The sequence below is a fragment of the Petaurus breviceps genome, unplaced genomic scaffold, assembly GCF_028583685.1.
Source record: "Petaurus breviceps papuanus isolate PSGF00001 unplaced genomic scaffold, PetGlider_PUasm1.0 90730, whole genome shotgun sequence".
Lineage (NCBI taxonomy): Eukaryota > Metazoa > Chordata > Mammalia > Diprotodontia > Petauridae > Petaurus > Petaurus breviceps.
Window position 1 is genome coordinate 12,754,432 of NW_027187324.1, and position 18,701 is coordinate 12,773,132.

At 37.8% G+C, this 18,701-nt stretch overlaps 1 long non-coding RNA gene across 1 annotated transcript; it reads left to right on the forward strand.

The window, feature by feature from the left end:
• The first annotated feature begins 6,615 nt into the window (after positions 1-6,615).
• Positions 6,616-18,272, forward strand: LOC138145169 (uncharacterized). Its single transcript, XR_011164134.1, has 4 exons — positions 6,616-6,892; positions 6,986-7,127; positions 16,297-16,342; positions 17,982-18,272. It is a non-coding gene; the product is annotated as an uncharacterized lncRNA (long non-coding RNA).
• The last annotated feature ends 429 nt before the right edge of the window (positions 18,273-18,701 follow it).

The following is an 18,701-nucleotide window of genomic DNA, read 5'->3' on the forward strand; positions in this document are numbered from 1 at the left end:
TGTTTTGCATCTGTTTGGGTCTAGATCATTTGGGCTAGAATGTAGAACACCCATAGTGGAGTAAAAGAAAACAAATACACAAATGCAACTTGCAGTCAGAAGGAGCTAGGAGCTTAAGTGCTGACCTGCGAAGTCTAGAAGCAATAGAAAAGAATTTTGAGCATAGATGTGTCATACAGATAATGCAATAGGAAGACAATTTTCATAGGTACGCGGAGAGTAGATTAGAGAGGAGAAAGATTGGAAGGAGGGAGGCCAGGTGGGAAGCTATTATTCTTAATCTGGGCAAAAGGAAGGGAGGGCCTGAATTCAGTTGATGGCAATGTGAATGAAGAGGAGATGGATACTGGAGGTGTTTTGTTCAGAAGGGAGACTTGGCAACTGAGTTGATAAGAGGGAGAGAAAGACAGAAGAGTCAAGGATGAAGCTGAGATTATTAAACCAAGTCATTAGAGAGATGGTAGGATCCTCACCTTCCCCTAATTAATTCACATAATGCCTTTTTTTGTACTTCATTTCAACTCCGTAGACTCACTTGTTGTCTCTGTGCAGCCAAACAACTAGATGAAGATGAGGAATCAATGGTTTTGGCTGTATGAGCCATCCATCTGGATCTCCATATGGTTGCTTCAGCTGTGGTGCATCTGGGTAGATAGAACAGAGCAGAGATGTAGTAAACCAAATGGATTTGTTCTGCCATGTTTCATTCTGACTGTTTACCTGCCATAGATTCAGCTCAGTCTCAAAAAATCTATTTTCTCCTCCTATAAATGATTATACCTTGTTCATAGCTACCTTATGGAGGTAAAAGTGGGATTAAAAAGTTTTATGAAGTGCTTTGAACTCTAGCAAAAGATCACTATGCCTTCATTAGTCTAATCATCCCTGGCCTTTTCTGTAAGTCTCTTAGCGCATGATTGTCTGAAGCTGATAAAACAATTCATTTTGACTTAGAGAGGTGATGTCAGGATGTTGGTGTCATAGTCAGAAGAAATAAGTGAAAGGGGAGGGTTAAGTGAAAGCTCTGGTTATGGTGCATGCTGGCTGAACAAATTGCTTAACCTTTCTATGATTCAAATTTCCTCTTCCTTAAAATGAGGATAACGTTTTCATTACCTACCTCAAGAGGTTATTTTAAGAAAGGTGTTTTCTTAAAATATTAATTTAGAGATGTATGTAAAGTGCTTTGTAAATCTCAAAGGTCTACACAAATGTCAGTTCTTATTATTACTGAAAGGATTTCATTTCTTTATGTTGGTTCAGGCCTGTTCTTTAATCAGTGTGAGGAACAGCTGCAAATGGGACAGCCCATTTCAGGCTGGGTACTCATCTGTAATTTATATGGTTAGAGATTTGTCAGAGTACTGAGAATCCAAGTGGCTTGCCTAGAATCACACGACTTGTATGTGTCAGAGGATGGATTTAAACCTGGTTTCTCCTGATTTCATGGCTCCATCCACTTCTCCACACTGACTCTCCTATAAGTAATACCTATTGTTAGTTGTTATTGAACTTCTCATCCTTACTTCCTTAACATTTTTTTTCTTGTACTTGCAAAACTGCCCAAATATCTTCTCTTTGTCCACAAATTCCCACATGGAGCAGTAATCCAAGAGAGATGGGTCAACGATACCAAGGCTATCCATTCTGTCCTCAGTTTCTGAAAGGCCATTCCCCAAAGCCATGTTCTAAACACAAATCTGTTCTTCCCTGCCTGTCCAGGGACAAGCAGAATTTGGTTAAACAGGAAGCAACACCAGTTTCCAGACACTGCATTTTTTATCTCCAGCAACTCCACATGTTTGTACTATATCCAGGAACACAAAGAGCCAGACTCTGTAAAATGCTGAGCTTAGGAGTTCTGACCCAGATGCTTCCCAGACAGCATTTACCCCCTCCCCCTTTTTCTTCTTTTTAACAAAATAATTCAAATTAAACAGATTCATTATATGCACCAAAGTGTTACCATGTGAGCTCTTGAACACTTTGCTTAAGAGCCAGGAGGGCAGCCAACTGTTAGAATCACTTAAGGAATACCAGATGTGGTGTTCCAAGTCTCATGCTAATGGAATTCAGGCCGTGGTGAGGGGTTTGGAGACTCTGCTGGTTGCTTCAGACTTATCCTCATCCCTGCACTGTGGTTCAGAGACTTTGGGATCCTGTCTGCATTTTCATATCACTCAACACCACTGGGTGACTTGAAAAGATGGGCTGGAGCCATTCATTAATGTTTCCTGCTTAAAAAGAAATCACTGTACTGAAGACAAGCTTAATGGGTCATTCTTTTTGTCCTATTTATTTTTTGAGAGAGGATCTTTCCATCTCATTCAGATGGTAGAAGTACAATAGGTCTTAGTCTGATATTAATTGGCAAGGAATCTTTAACCTGTTCAGTTTTTCTGACATTGGTCTATTTACCTCTCGTAGGTCCCCAGGGTTTAACATATTAGTGCTGGCCTTAGTGGGGACATTAGATATGCTTTAGCCTTACTGCAGCTCAGAACTCTCAAATTCAAGTTTCATTAGGCTCAGCTTCCCCAGCATTAAGTAAGGACTGAATGACACCATGCCTGATCCTCAATGGGTCATCAATCCTTACTGTGCCTTTAGTATACACAGTTCTAGAAGAATAAGTTAGAAAATTCTGTATTTTAAAGTCAATTAATCTAACATAGAATATCTTGAAAATAAAGGAGAGTGCTGACAAAGTGTTCTTTTATTTCCAGGAAGTGTACGAGTGATTTGAGCCAGCCTAGGCAGTGGGCTCTAAAGATAGAGAATAGTTCCCAGAAAATTGAGGTGGACATTACATTAAAGAAAGGGGAATCAGTTCCTCCAGATATTGCATAACTCCCTCATGTTCCATGGCGTGACAGTACAAAACAGATTTGTCAGTCAACTGGTTAATTAGGCCAATGTAGACAGTCAGACTGGATGATTCAATCCAAGAAATCCATGGGGGCTTCCATTCATTACCTGATACAAATAACAAGATGATCACCATGTACTTACTTCAATACTTCAAGATGTTTTTAATTTAATCCATATGGATACAACATAATATAGTGGCTAGAGTGTTAGCCTTAAAGACCTGGGTTCAAATTCCACCTCTGACATTTAATGAACTGTGGTCTCATGCAAGTATCTGTTAATCTCATTTAGCCCGTTTATTTATAAAATGAGAGAATAGTACTAGATGGTCTGCAAGTTCCCTTTCAGCTTTAAGTTATGCTTCTACGATATAAATTACAAAATCTCCATATCTTAGTTTAGGGTTTCTTGAGTTTTGAGGGTACTGCTTTCTCAGAAAATGATGTGTTATGATTATTGTCACCATTATTCCCATTATTGAGAGGCATGGCGCAGTGACTAGAGAGGCTGGCCTTAGAGTCAGAAAGACATAGGTTCAAGTTCCATCTCTGACATATACTGGCTTTGTGACCCTGAGCATATCACTTAATCCCTCAGTGTCCCAAGTGACTCTCAAAAAGTTTAAATTACAGAGGTGTCAGTGTGTATTATGAGAGGAAATTGTTCACTGGAAGCTCCCCATACTAATAAAAATCACGGGTCTGGTCCAAAAAACTTTTCCACCCATTATTGCAAAGTAGCATAATCTAGTCCACTCCAACCCACTCTTTCTGGGTTGGGAGAGTGTAACAAAGTACTCTTCCAAGCTGGGGAATCAGAGGACAGCTCCTAAGGCATTCAGACTGATGCCTGGATGGTGCAGTGGCAACATCATTGCTCCTAATTCATGATGATTAAGAAAATAGAGCCCTGGGAAAAGGAGGAGAGAAAAGAGCCTGGGCTCACAGGTGCAGATTGTATCAATGTGATTCTTCCCCCTCTGACCTTTTGTTGCACCCCAAACCACACTGCAGGGCAAGGTCTCAGACACATGAGAACCACAGCTGCATGTGACAGTGGACTTGGGACTAGTGGGAACAGTCATTCTTCTCCCTTGGGTTTCAGATAGCACTTTTCCCTATGGATTGAAATGAGCTTGACAATAATCTTCTCTCCCATGGTTTGCCAGGAAGATTATTTGGAAGAGAATGGCTAAATATGTCCCATTTTCCATATCCCTTTCAGCCATATACCCAGAATCCAGGCAGGCAGGGAGGATGGCTCCCTGCATTAAGCAGAGCAGGGATTCATTCCCCAGTGGCTCTTCCTGATGAAAATTACTTCTCTCACACACAGCATAACCATTTCACAACTCATTAATGTGACAAACCCGTTCAGGAACTCATCAAACATTATGACAATATGTAAAACAGTCCCAGAGTAATTGTGCAAGATACAAAGGGCTTTGGAAAGAACTCAGGTTGGGGGCACTACAAGGAGATGGGGGAGTTTGCAAAGGGTGCTAATGGTGAAAGGCTCAACAGAAGGCAAGACGAAGGGGAGACTGAAAGGAAAAGTAAAATAAATGACAAAAAGGACAACGACATATTACAAGTAGTTGGGGATGCTAAGAAGAGAGATTATTTACTCCTCCCAAGATTTTGATAATTATTTCAATACATTTGGTTCCCTCTGCAGCCTGATACATTTTATTTTATGTATTTAAGAACATTTTGCTAAGGTGTCCATAAATTTTACTAGACTGCAAAAGGCAGAGTCCATAATACACACAGAAAAGGTTAAGAATTATCATAATTACACGTTTGTAGAGCACTTAAGATCAACAAAGTACTTTGCTTATAACAACACCAAAAGTCACACAGATCAATATTTTCTTCTTCTTCTACATAGGAGAAAACTTGAATAGAGCCTCATGAAGGTAAAATGAATCGTCCATGGTTTCAGTGCTAGTAAGGATCAGAGATGAGATTCAAACCCTGGGCCTCTTGACCCCACGTCCAGCATTTTTCCACTGGCTAAATAGTCTATTTAAAAAATTGGAAATCTCAGGATCATAAGTTTAGAGCTAAAAAGGAGTCATTGAGGTTATCTAGTACTCTACCGTCTCCATGATTTACAGTTAAAGTAACTAGGATTCACAGAGTTTAAGCACCTTCCCCAGTGTCACCTAAGCTAGCAAGTGTCTGAGTCAGGATTTGAAATCAGGGCTTACAGCCCCCAATCCAACCATCTTTGCCCTGTACCTTCGTGATAAGAAGCATTCATCTGAATAAGAGATTCTTAACCTAGGGTCTGTAAACTTGTTTTTTGTCATTGTTTTTGTTGTTTTAACAACTATTTCAATACATGTGGATTCCTTTGCAACCTGCTCTGTTTTATTTTATGTATCTAAAACCCTTGTTCTGAGGAGAAAAAAAGTCAATAGGTGAAGTCCAGACTACCAAAGAGGTCTATGACACCAAAAGGGTCAATAACCTCTTCTTTAGGTCATTCCATTAATTTATGTGAGGAAAGTGAGCTCTAGAGAGGTGAAGTGCTTTTGAATCTAGGCCTTTGACTCTAGATCCAGTTTTTCATTCAGTATACTATGCCACATCCTTCCTTTGATTTCAAGTTCCTTATCTGAAAATGACTATGATAGTATATCTATCTACCTGCTACATAGGGTTATCCTGAGGATCCATGGGGATCAAATGGAAAAACATTGTCAAGTGTAACTTACTAATATAGAAAAAAAAACCATGAAAAACCCCTTAATTTCATCAATCTTTGGGAATCTATAACAATTAAACTCTATGACATAGAAGATAAATCCTAGGAAGTTGCTTCAGGCTGATATGATTTGTGCAGGGTAACGGAGCTTGTGTCAGAGGTAGGATTTTAACCCATATCTTTCTGATGGCAATTTCAGAACTCTAGCCCCTCTATAATTTTATCTCTCATTTGTAAATGTTTATTATTGACAGAACTGACCATGACAACTTGGAGCTCCTGCCTTTCTAATTGTGTTCATTCTCACCCTCTTCCTCCTTGCACCACCCTCATTGGAGCATTTAAATTGAAGAAAAGAAGCTCTCAAGAAAATGAGCTGTGCACACGTGCATGCATGCATGCATGTGTGTGTGCATGTGATTGTTTGCGTTTGATTTACAAAATGAGCCTGGTTACAGGACCATGACTGTATTTATGTGTTTGGGGATGTGGCTCCATTTAGGAATGCTGAAAAACACACAGGGTGAAAGACAGAGCCACCTATAGAAATTAGGAATGAAAATTATTTCCCAGAAGGATGAGTGACTGTGGTCACATTAACTCCTGCTTACACAGCATTCCTTTTAGAGGGAATCTTAGAAGGGGTAATTTCAACCCCAAATGAAATTTCCCACCTCACCATCTAGTTGGTTATGTGCAGTTAGTATAGTGCCTGGCATACAGTAAGCATTTAATGATTGCTGATTTATTGACGGATATGCTTGGGAGGGTTTAGTATAAACTTATTGCATATGGTTCTGGCTAGAGGACAGTATAAGGTAGTCAATATAAATGGGGCTGAGTAGTAGGGGAGATCAACACCATAATTTGCTCTTTAAAATATCTCAAACATAAAATTTACCCCATTTCCTTAGGACCCACCTAGTACCAGATGGTGACCCAAAAATGGTTGCTGACTCTAGGCAGGAAGCACTGAATTAGAAAGAGCTGGAATTGCTCTCTATTTGGCTCATGGGATGTCTTAGACTGTTGAGGTGTGCCTTTGATTTTCCTAAGAGAAACCACGAGGGGATAAAGTGGATGTAAAAAGAAATCTGGAAGACATTTAAGAAAGTGAAACTTTTGCTTTCTCATATGAACTTCTTTTTATGATGTCTTGGCAAGAGTTATATTCTCCTTGACAAGTTGGCTATAGAACTGTGAAGAGAAAACTGCTTAGAGAGCCAGTTCAGCCCTGATAACATACCTTTGTGGTTCTGGGTCTTCTGGGATTTGGGATATCCTATCCTTGTCAAAACTGAGGAATAAAGTAAGCAAATACAGTGTGTTGGAAATGATGAGGAATCAAAAATACTTTTTCCCTTTACACTTTCTCACCACACTTCTATGTCTTGACTTCTAGGATCTTCCTAAGATCTGCTCAGAAAAAAAACCTGAGAGACCTCAAGGACGACATTGAAAGCAAGCTATTGAAATCCTTTTGATGTCTTTCCATTTTCATCACCGTGCTCATCATCCCATGGCTGGAGAATGAAGGCAACCAGGTAAGATTACACTAGAGCCAAACATAGTAATTCTAGGATCTCCGGGAAAATTCTGTTAAGTTCTGAGAAGGTGAGTGAGCATGGGGAAAGGACAGAAGAAGGTACATGGTTGAATCAGACTAAAAACAAGATCAAGAAAGTTAGGGAAATTGAGGATCTAAGAGACCAGAGGATTAAAGGGGGGTTGAGGTAGAGAAGATTGTAAACTAGGCATTGAACTTGTTAGAAGGGAGATTGAGCAGGAGGTTGGAGTTGGGGAGAACAATAGCAACAAAAATTTGAAAGGGATTGAATGCACTTTAACAGAGAAGAGGTAGTTTTAAAGTGATGGTAGCAGAGAGAGGGTCTGAAAATAGCAGCAGGGAGCAAAAGTCTGTCAGCACCTCCTCCTGGCCTTTGGTATAAGGGGATATGAAAGAAGGAATAACAAGCTTTGGAGATGGTCTCAAGGCATGTCAGTGTCTTCAAGGGAAAGGAAGTTTACAAGGAAGCAATACAAAAGATATATTAAAGGGAAGAAGAAATTTATAATGAAGGGGAATTGGTTAGGAATGGAGGAGGGTTCTGGAAGACACAATAAAGAGGACTATGGATGAATTCATGTCTTAGGAGTGGAGAAAGGGTCAGCACCTCACATCTCTGCCATGTCTACTGATATATACCACCTCCCTGATTTGATCTGCATAGATCTTGAATGTCCTGAAGTATTCCCAGGTTGGGAGGGGGGTCATAGGAAAGGGGTTTCACTGGTACAGTATCTTTTAGGGGGAAGAATTGTGGCAGCCTAAAAGCTGGATACTTGATGAGGGAATTGGATCTAGGTAGCTAGTGGTTGGCATAGATAGGAGGAAGAATCACCCTTATCATCCTCCCTACCTAGATCTTATCATCTGAGGGCAAAGACCCATTTATACTAGATGATAGATGTTGGTTCTGATTTTGAATGATGGCCAATGACTATAATTCTTCCTTAAATAGCTCATGATTAAAGTGAGGGTTTATATTGGTAGTATGGGATTGTTTTATATTTTAGTCCATGAAAGATGTCAAGCTTCTGGTATATAATTATGGCTATCTTATCATATCTTTCTAAATATTTCATAACTATTAAATTTTTGCAACCTGAAATGATATATTTCAGCTTCTACCATTTTTTGCTAATCCTGCCTTGGTCAGTAAGTCTATCTCATTAAGGATGACCTTTTTAATAATTTCTCTTACTTTGTCTTAAACATATCATAAATTATCATAAACATATCATAAAATATCATAAAAATCATAAACTCATATGTTTCTATAAACCAATTCTGGGTCACTAAGTGATACCTCCATCAGGAGCATCCAGACACTGCTCACAACCCGAGACTCCCAAAACAATACCATTCTACTGCCAACGCTATCCTTTCATACCACTTCTTTGGCTTTTTTAAAATAAATTTTTCATTGATTTAATTTGTGTTTTCCATCATCATTTTTCCCTCCAGCATCCCTCCACCTTCTCCTCCACAAGAGCCATTCTGTTTATCAAAGAATATGTTTTAAGACAAATAAATAGAAGAGAAAGTTAAAAAAAATCAGCACAATTAATCAATATATTGAATAAAATTGAAAACAGGTTGAAAACGCCCCACTCATGGGCCTTTTACCTTCACAAGGGGTAGCTTCTTTTGAGCATGCATAGTTATTAAACATTCACCTTTGAGGTGTGTGTTTCTTTTCATTGACTTCGTTGTTGTTATTGTGTATGTTATCTGCAGGATTTGCATCAGTTTATGTAGATCTTTATATGCTTTTCTGTATTCATAGTGCACCATTTCTTGTACCACATTAATATTCCATTACAGTCATGTACTACAATTTGTTTAGCCATTCCCCAATCAAAGGGCATCTACTTTTCCCCCATTCTTTGCTACCGCAAAAACATGGTATCATGAATATTTTGTTGTACATGGGGACTTTCTTCTTATCAATGGCTTCTTTGGGTTTTAAGTTGAGTAATGGAATTTCTGGGTTAAAGGGTATGGATATTTCATCACTTGATTTGCATATTCTCAAATTTCTATCCAAAATGTTGTAAAATTCACAGCTCCACCAACAATGCATTAGTGTGGCTATCTTCCCACAAACCCACCAACTTTGACTATTGCCATTTTTGTCATTTTGCAGGGTATATAGTGAAACTTCAGGGTCTTTATCTTACTATTAATGATTTAGATATTATATGATTAATGATTTGGGATTTCATTTGGTTGTTGATAATTGGCATTTCTTTTCTGAACTGTCCATATCCATTGACCACTTTCCTATCAATGAATGTGTGTACATTTGTTAATTGTTTATATATTTTGGATATGTAACCTTTATTAGAGAAACCTGATACAAAGCCTTTTTGCCACATTTGACCACTTCCCTTCTTATTCTAGATGCATTAATTTTGGCAGAATATAAACTTTTCATTTTCATATAATCAATGTTATCTATTTCATCTTTTATAATTATGTCTACTGCTAGTTGGGCAAAGAATACGTTTCTTACACATAGCTGTGAAGGAAACATACTGCTCCAATTCCAATTTTGATAGTATGATATTTAATATTCAGGTCATTTTTCCATTTAGAATATATCGTGGAATGTGGTATGATTCTAAGTTCCATTTCTGCCAAACTTCTTTCAGGTTTTCCAGCAGTTTTTATCAAATAGGGAGTTAGCTCTTTCCTAACTAATTTATTTTCCACTTTCTCAAACACTGTTTCTGATTATCCCTTGTCTAGTCTGTTCCATTGAGTTATCTCTAGAATTCTTCACCAGTACCAGATGGTTTTGATAACTGCTATTTTTTAGCATATTTTGAGTCCTGGAAGAATTATTTTTCATCTGTCCTTACCTCTTTCTATCATTTTCTTTGATGTTATAGATTTTTTGTTTTTCCAAATATATTTTGTTAATACTTAATCAAATTATATAATGTGTCCCTTTGATAATTTGATTGGACTAGCATTAAGTGTGCAAATTAACTTTGAGAGTATTGTCATTTTTCTAATATTAGCATGGTCTAGCCATCAATACATATCATTCCTCCAGCTTTTAAAGTTGTTTTTCGTTTCTTTAAGGAGCACTTTGTAATTTAATCTTATATGCTTTGGTAGATTTATCCTTAGAAACTTTATGCATTGATTTTGTAATGAATAGGAATGGGAAATTCCTGTTCTATACTTATCTCTTGGAAATTGTCATTATAATATAGAACAGTAGTTGATATTTGAGGATTTATTCTGTAGCATGCAACTTTGCTGAAACTACTGTCTTGATTAGTATCATTGCTGATTGTCTATGATTTTCCCTCCCAAGGATAACATCATATCATTAGTAAATAGGGAGAGGTTTATCTCTTTAACTATGCTTATGGCTTTATTTCTCATGTGTCTTGTTACTATTGCTAGCCTTTCCAGAACTATATCAAATAATAGTGGGAAGAGTTGGCATCCTTTCATTATTTCCTTATATATTGGAAAAGGGTTCAGTGTATTATCATTGCATCTGATGCTTGCTTCTTGTTTTAGATAGATGTTTTTTCCTGCTATTTTAATAAAAGTCTCCATGTGCACATATTGTGTAGACTTTTTCATAAAGGAGTGCTACATTTTGCCAAATATTTTTCTACATCTGTTAAGCATGTGGTTTGGGGTGTTTCTGCTTTAAATGTGATTTTTTCATTGTTTTCCCCCTTAATATTGCAGTTTTGGTATGAAACTATTTTGGTGATAATGGATAAACTGCTGTAGTTTGACGGGATTTTGTTTAAAATTTTGAATTGGTATTAATGACAGAGTTTTCTTTCAGTAGTTAATCCTTTCCTGGGTTAGGTATCAGAACTATGTACATCTCATAAAAGGATTCTGGTAGGTGTTTTCTTTTTAAATTTTTGCAAATACTTTGGTGTGAGTACTAATTGTTCTCTAAAGCTTTGATAGAATTCTGCTGTGATTACATCAAAACTAAGAATTCCCCCTCCCTTTGGTATTTCCTGTATGGTTATATTTATTTCCTTTTGTGAGATTGGTTTAAGATCTTTTTTTGGTCTTCTGAGAGTTTGGATAGGTTGTATTTTTGAAGGTATTCCTCTAATTCTTCTCTCCTCCATTTTGTTAGCATAAAATTATGCATAATGGGTTCTGAATATTCTTTTTGTTCTTTTGGGTTTGTTGTGATTTCACCTTGCTCATTTACTGTTTTATTGATTTGATTTTCTTCCTTTTTTGGTAGATTGTCAGAAAGTATGTGAATTTTATTAGCCCTTTCAAAGGACTGGATTTTAGTTTTATCATTTCATTGGTTTTTTTTTTCTATCGTGTGTTCTTTGACCTATTATTTGGGATTTCACTATTAAATTACCCATTTGGGTCTGTATCTTTTGCTTGTAGAATTGAATTAATTATTTTATTGCATTATGGTTTGTAAAGGACATATTTAATATTTCTGACTTTTTACATTTGCTTCCAATTTCTCTGTGCCATAATGCATGGTCAGTTTTTGTAAGGTGCTGGTGGTGCTGAGAAATACGCATTCTTTGAGGTTCCCTTTTGAAGATGGCATGAGCTGTTTTTTAGCTCATTGACTTGCACACTTCTCTATTTTCCTTTCTGTTTATCTTTCTATTAGACACATCCAAAACTGAAATTTCCTGTTACTGTGTTACTATATATGTATTCTTGTAGCTCAGTTAATGTTTCCTTTATGAATTTAAATGTTAGACATTTGGAGTATATAAGTTTAATATTAATATTCATTTGTTGTCTCTGGTTCATTTTATCATGATATGGTTTCCTTATTTAGCCCTAATTATGTTTTGAATGGTTGTCTTTGCTTTTTAAAAAAAATCACTTAAGGCATAGTGAATTGTTTATAGTGCCTCATTTTTATTCTATGTACATCTTTGTTTTTTTTTTTTGCAAGCAATATATTGTGAGATCTTTTCCTTTATTCATTCTGTCACTTTTTGTTTTATTGGTTGTTTAATTCATTCATATTTAAAGCTGAGTTTAGATATATTTCTCCTCTGTCTCTAATATTTTCCCCTTTAATAAACATAGTACCATGTCTCTCTACTTATTTTAACTTAATCTACCACCCAACCCATTCCCCCACTATTCCTTTAGTTGCTTTTGCAATTTTGCTCATTAGTTCTTGTTAATTTCTTACTTTTAATCTGGTTATCTAATGATTCCCCTCAAATTTGTTTTGTTCAATATATTGTTTTAAATTTCATTTTCTGTACTTTTCTCTAGAAGGATTTTTTTTCCCTTACTCTTTTTATTAGTTATCTCCTCTTTCATTCTTGGCTCTCACATTTATTTAACACTTCTTTATTCTCTTCCCTCATGTAATTAAAGAGCTGGCCCCAATTCCTACAGGTGACAGAGAGTATATTTGCCCCATGGTGTAATTCTTATATCCCAAATTATATTGACCTCTTCTCTCCCTTTGACTTTTCCCCATTTGACTCAAAATCTCTTCTCTGTATTAATGCCCTCCTAACCTTATGGGTGTAAATTGCACCTAGGAGTTTTTATTCCTCTTTTGCTGAGGACTAAAATTGCTACAGATAAAACTCATGGTAAGATTTCTCCATCTCCTGTTATAGACTAACCTCTTATTGGAGCATTCCTCAGTAATTCCTCTTCCAACCATTAGACAGTTTCTCTTTTTCTCATTATCCCTCCCTTTGCCTACTTGCCCATTTTTCTGTAGCCTCTCTCTACAAGAGTTATTTTTTGCACTGTTAGCCTTTGACTGGATTAAGGTATATTCCACATTCCCCTCTCTATTCTTTTTTCTCTTCTTTTTATGTTCCCTCCCATTTTGTAAGGTAATACCCCCACTCCCCCCCAAAAGAAAGAAAAAACAAACAAAAAACCCCATTGATTCACCTGTTTTGTGAAGCTTAGGCCTTTTTCTCCACCATCACTTTTATTTGAATTCTGCTTTTACCTTTTTTTCCTCATATCCATTAGGAAGAATTTTCATTATTTTGTTGTTGCTGTTGTCCACAAGTGCCTGGGACTATAGAACTGGCCCCAGCTGGATGCTGGGGTCTCTCTCTCTCAAACTTCATGGAGTTCCATATAGCTCTCTACCCTCCTACCCTCACCCACCACACAGATGTCTTGTCCAATTTCATTTCTTCTTTCAGAGGACTCTTCCATGTAACTATGATAGCCTGAGCAAATTTCTGCCCTTTGGAGGTTGTATCTGCGTGGTTGGATTTTATTGTAAGCCTAAGGGATTGGCTGGTGTAGTCTTTCTATTGGGATCATGGTGAAGATGCTAAATGAACATTCATTTAGGGGTTAGAGAATATTGGCCTCTCTATTGTTAATTCACTGAGTTTTTACCTTGTCTGAGTTCTTGGTGTCCTAGACCATGGAGAGAGATGAAGTTGCTTTATCTCTACTTTGTTGGTCACATCACCTCCTTGGCTTTATTAGATAACCCATAAGCTTTCAAGTTGCATTACTTTCTCTTCTCAGAAGAGTCCAGTACAGAAAGACACTGGCCCAGGCAACATGGGAAGACCTTTCCCATTAAGAGGTCCTAATTTTGGACCACACAGAGACCTAGTAAATCCTGACTGAGCCTTGCTTTTGAAAAGAGGGATCTGGTTCTTTACTATTTTCTTGAGATCTTTAATCTACAACCATGGATCCCTAGGGAAAACTTCTGAAGAAAGATTAAGTTTGTCTCATATTTAAGGTATCCAAAACAAAAGAATAAAAAGTTATTCAACCAACATTGTAAATCAGGTATAGGGCAGATAATGTAGAAGAAATTATTAAAGCACAAATGACTAGTGGGGCAGCTAGGTGGCACAGTGAATAGAGCACTGGTCCTGGAGTCAGGGGGACCTGAGTTTAAATTTGGCCTTAAACACTTACCATGAAACTAGCTGTGTGACCTTGGGCAAGTCACTTAACCCCAATTGCCTTTCCTTCCTCCCTCCAAAAAGCAAAAAGAAAAATCTTAAAAAAACCAAATAACTCCTAAAATATGCATTTATAAAGATTTAAAACAGTAACACATAACTTTCTATTGTACTATCTCAGAAGGTTGATATTTGAAATGTTAAAACTAGTTTGGAAATTAACATTTCAGGATTCAATCACCCACAGAACTTGATTTGCACAGTTAGACAGGTGGAGCTCAACTCCCTTAATTCAATCTATCCCCATCACAATAACATTGTGATTGCTCAGGGGAAATATTAGGGGATTTAGAAAATGTAAAGATCTCTATTTCTGATCTAAAATTCTTCCTACTACAGCAGACCTTAATGTATTTGCAAATTTAACATAACAGGAAGTCTATATAGGCAACTCATTTTTCTGGACACCTTTATCAAAACTCGGGAGGGAAAGGACTTAGAAAGGGGAAGAGTATGATGGTGTTTGTCCTTTGTTTTCTTGACTCCTGCATGGATTGGATGTAAGTGAGGCAGAGTTTCACAAAGTCATCAGCCTCACTGTTCCAGAATCATTGAAGTCCAGTGGCAAAACAAAAGTCAGGATGACTGGTGGGGGCTCAGGATACAGTGAATGACCTTGGTGTCTTTGATGTCTAACCAAGCTCTAAATACTTCACAGTGCCTGCTTCAGCCACCTTTGTTGACATTGGAACAAATTGTTCTCATATACCCATTTTGCCAGGGGAAATCTTCACATGCTTCAGGTAGATGTCCCCCTTTGTCACCAACAGGTTTGAGGTCCATTGGTTACCCTGAACCTGGTTTTAGCACATCTGCCAAGAAGGCTTACAGGATGTGGCTACTGCCTGTGTTAAAGCTTCTTGGAGCCACAGGTCAGAGTTGAGTGCCAGGTATATATCCAAGGTGGAAAAGCAGTCCTGAAAAGGGATTGGCAAGCCCTCACACCAGAGGTGTTAGTACTTCTTGAACACCCCATAACCCTCTCCTCCCCAGTGTAATAGCACTTTTTAGTGCTTACTATGTGTCAGACACTGTGCTGAGCTCCAAAGATACCAAAACACAGAAAAAATTGTGCTTGGGATTTCTGATGATAACAATGCTTTCGGACCTGAACTCATTCGTCACTGAGTCCGGTTCAGGATGGAGTCAGAAGACCTAGGTCAAGTCCCAGTTCAACTATTTATCAGCTGTGAGACCTCTGCCAATTTCCTTTATTTTCTGGGCCTGTTATTATTTAAAAACATGAAAAGATTAGGTTAGATGATATTTAAGGTTCCTTTTACCTCTTAAAAATAGCTATGCTAAGAAATACAGCTTAGTTTGGTTCATGGTTTCTTCATGTGGGGTCTATGAAGATGTTAAAAATACATCTTTTTTTGGAGGGGGGAAGGTTAGGACAATTGGGATTAAGTGACTTGCCCAAGGTCACATGGCTAGTTTTTGTGTTGTGTCTGCGGCCAGATTTGAACTCAGGCCCTCCTGACTCCAGGGCCATTGCTCTATTCACTGTGCCACTTAGCCCACCCCTAAAACACATCTTGATAATTATATTTCAATATACTTGACTTCCTTTGTTATCCTATATATTTATGTATGTGAAACACTATTCTGACAAGGAAAAGAGTATATCAAAATATGTTTGTCCCCTAATTTCCTCTGCTTCCCAGTGGAAGAGGAGTAGTGACCATGTAAGAGGTTACCAAATCTATTCTCTGAACTCTTTGTAGAAGTATGGAAATTTTGTAATATTCCCCTTATGGTGTTTTCCCCATATGCTCTTCCAGTCCAATCTAAGAGCTTTAAATACCAGTTCTATATTTCCCCTTCTTAGCTCCACATTTTCATCTACAACTAAATATAGAATGTCAAACTCTTTATGTCTAAAACATTATGTCTTTGCCATTTTCCCTAGATTTGCAGCTCTTTCTATCTAAACACTCAAGAGTGAATAAGTTTTTCTGCTGGTATTGAGATATGATGGAGAAAACACACACACAACTTTAAAGTTTAATCAGGAGTAATAACATTTTCTCCACCATTTAGGTCTAGACATGATCAGTTTCTGACTAAATACCTGAAATTAGAGGCATGTTAAAAAAAGTCAACTTTCCCTACTGCTTTGTAGCTTCTGAAGTATTTCTCTTTCTTCCTTTTAATGTGACCTCTGTCTGCCTGCCTCTCCTTTTCAAGATCTTCTGGAGTCAACACCATCCCTTACACAAATATACGACATCAGGTAATGTTTAGCATTCTCTCTGATGCTCTAAATGCCTTTGTTTGGGATCCAGGTTACATAAGTATATATACAAAATAAACAAAAGTTAATTGGGGAAGGTCACTAACAACTGGGGACATCAGGAGACAGTATATGAAGTGGTATTCAAATTAAGCTCTGAAACTCAGAAATCGAAGAGGCAAAGATGAGAAGGGACAGACAGGAAAGAATGTATTATGTTCATAACGGGGGCTAATATATAATAAAACTGGAATGTTAGATTAGAACCACTTATGAAGGTTGCTAAATGGCAAAAAAAAAAATAGGAGTTTATGTTTGATAGTTGATGCGAAAGTGAGAGGAGATGTTAACATAGCAGAAAGAGTTGATGCAGCTAGGTAGAGTAGCTATCACATTAACCCTGGACTAAGAAAGACCCGAATTCAGATATGATTTCAGATACTTATTAGCTGTGTGAACTGGGCAAAATATGGATAATAACAGCATCTACCTCCCATAACACTGACTCTATACTTTATAACTCCTTTGTTGTCCCCCTCCAGAGAGATTTTACAATTATTTAATGTAACAAACTCCATCCCCCAGATCTGATCCTGAAATGAGTCCTCTCTTCTTCACCTTGAAATAAATACAATTCCCAGATATTTTAATGACTTTGGACTTCCTTAGAAGAAGTCAATGCAGCCCTACCAGAAGTCAAAAAACAAAAGGACTAGCTTCTGTGGGGAATGAGATAGAGAATCCTTGCTTCAGTGAAGGTCTAATTGAGATTAGATTTCAAAGTTCTGGTGGTCCAAGCTAGCATGGTTGTGTGATTTCTAGGTCTGTTCTGGAACATGGGAATAGGTACAGAGGAGGCAGGTGGTGAGAATTTCAGAGGGTTGGGTTCGGGCAAGGCATGAGCAGCAACTGGACAAGGAAATAGGGATTCAAAAATAAAGGGCATGGTAGAATCTGATTATAGGATCAAGATTATTAAGGGACAAGGTGGCTAGGTGGCACAGTGAGTGGAGCACTAGCCCTCGAGTCAGGAGGACCTGAGTTCAAATCTGGCCTCAGACACTTAACAGAAAAACTGGCCATGTGACCTTGGGCAAGTCACTTAACCCCAACTGCCCTTCCTCCCCCCCTCCAAAAAGCAAAATTAAAAAAAGGATCATTAATGGAAGAAAGTCAAGCCAGAGGGGGGTGATGGCCCTAGTGGAAGGGACTGGAGGTCAAGCTGAGGACGGAGAATAGTTTTCGAAGGAGCGAAGCAAAAGGAGAGATATAATGATAGGAGATGATGCCTGGATGAAGGAAACAGCCAAAAGTCTGCCTAAGAGTCCTGAACTGCTCATAGTTGAGTCTTGAATAAATCATTCCTCTTTCCAATAAAAACTCAAGAAATTAAGAGGAGTTCAATGTTCAGGGGGTTGGGGATATAGGATCCTGAACTACCCTAAATCACTGAAAGTGTTGCAGACTTTGGGGAATCACTAAATTGAAGTGAACCAAAAGGAGGCAACTGTAGGTTAGAAGTGATACAAATGCCAGCATAATTTTCATCCTAGAGCCTCTGCTTTGTCCTGGGAACTTCCAGGGCACGAGGGGGGATGGGCTGTGACGCTCTGTCTAACCAGTATCTATCTCCCCACAGGGCAGCTGAGGCCGTCTAGCCTGTGCTAGAGCACAGATTACTGAGAATCTCTTCAATCATTTTAAGGACCCTCTTCCAGATCCTAAACTCCGCTTCCCACCTCCCCCCAAAAGGATTTATTTGGTTTCTCAAGGTTCCTAATGTCAGAGAACTGACCATACATACAGACATCTTTAAATCTTTTTCTCTGCTGCTGACCTAGAATACATTTTATGAGCATAAAGGGCACATATTTATTATTGATACTTCAATCTTTTTATGTTCCTATATAACATGCTAGATGTGCAAAAACTGAAATTTTTTCCTTTGACTCCTACAGATCTGGATAATTTACCCTATGGATGCTATTGTAGATAAGAAGTGCTTTCTTTTAACAAGGCCCAGGGCTCTCTTAAAGGACACATGATTTATCAGCATAATATGAGTAAGGGAATTAGGGAGGGGAAAGGAATGGTTTTGTCTAAGGAGACACACTCAATCTTGTCCAGACCTAAGTTGCCTTCCCAACTCTGAGACTTACAAAGTGGGGATAATATCCTCTCTGAATTGTAGTTTCCTAATCTGTAAAATGGGGATAATAATATTAGGTAATACATGAACTATCTAACTCATAGGGTCATTTTGATAAATGGACTTTGTAAATCTTAAATGGGTATATTCACATGATATTATAATTATTACTGCTCCTCTTTGAGAATGAAGGCTGACCAATTACTATTG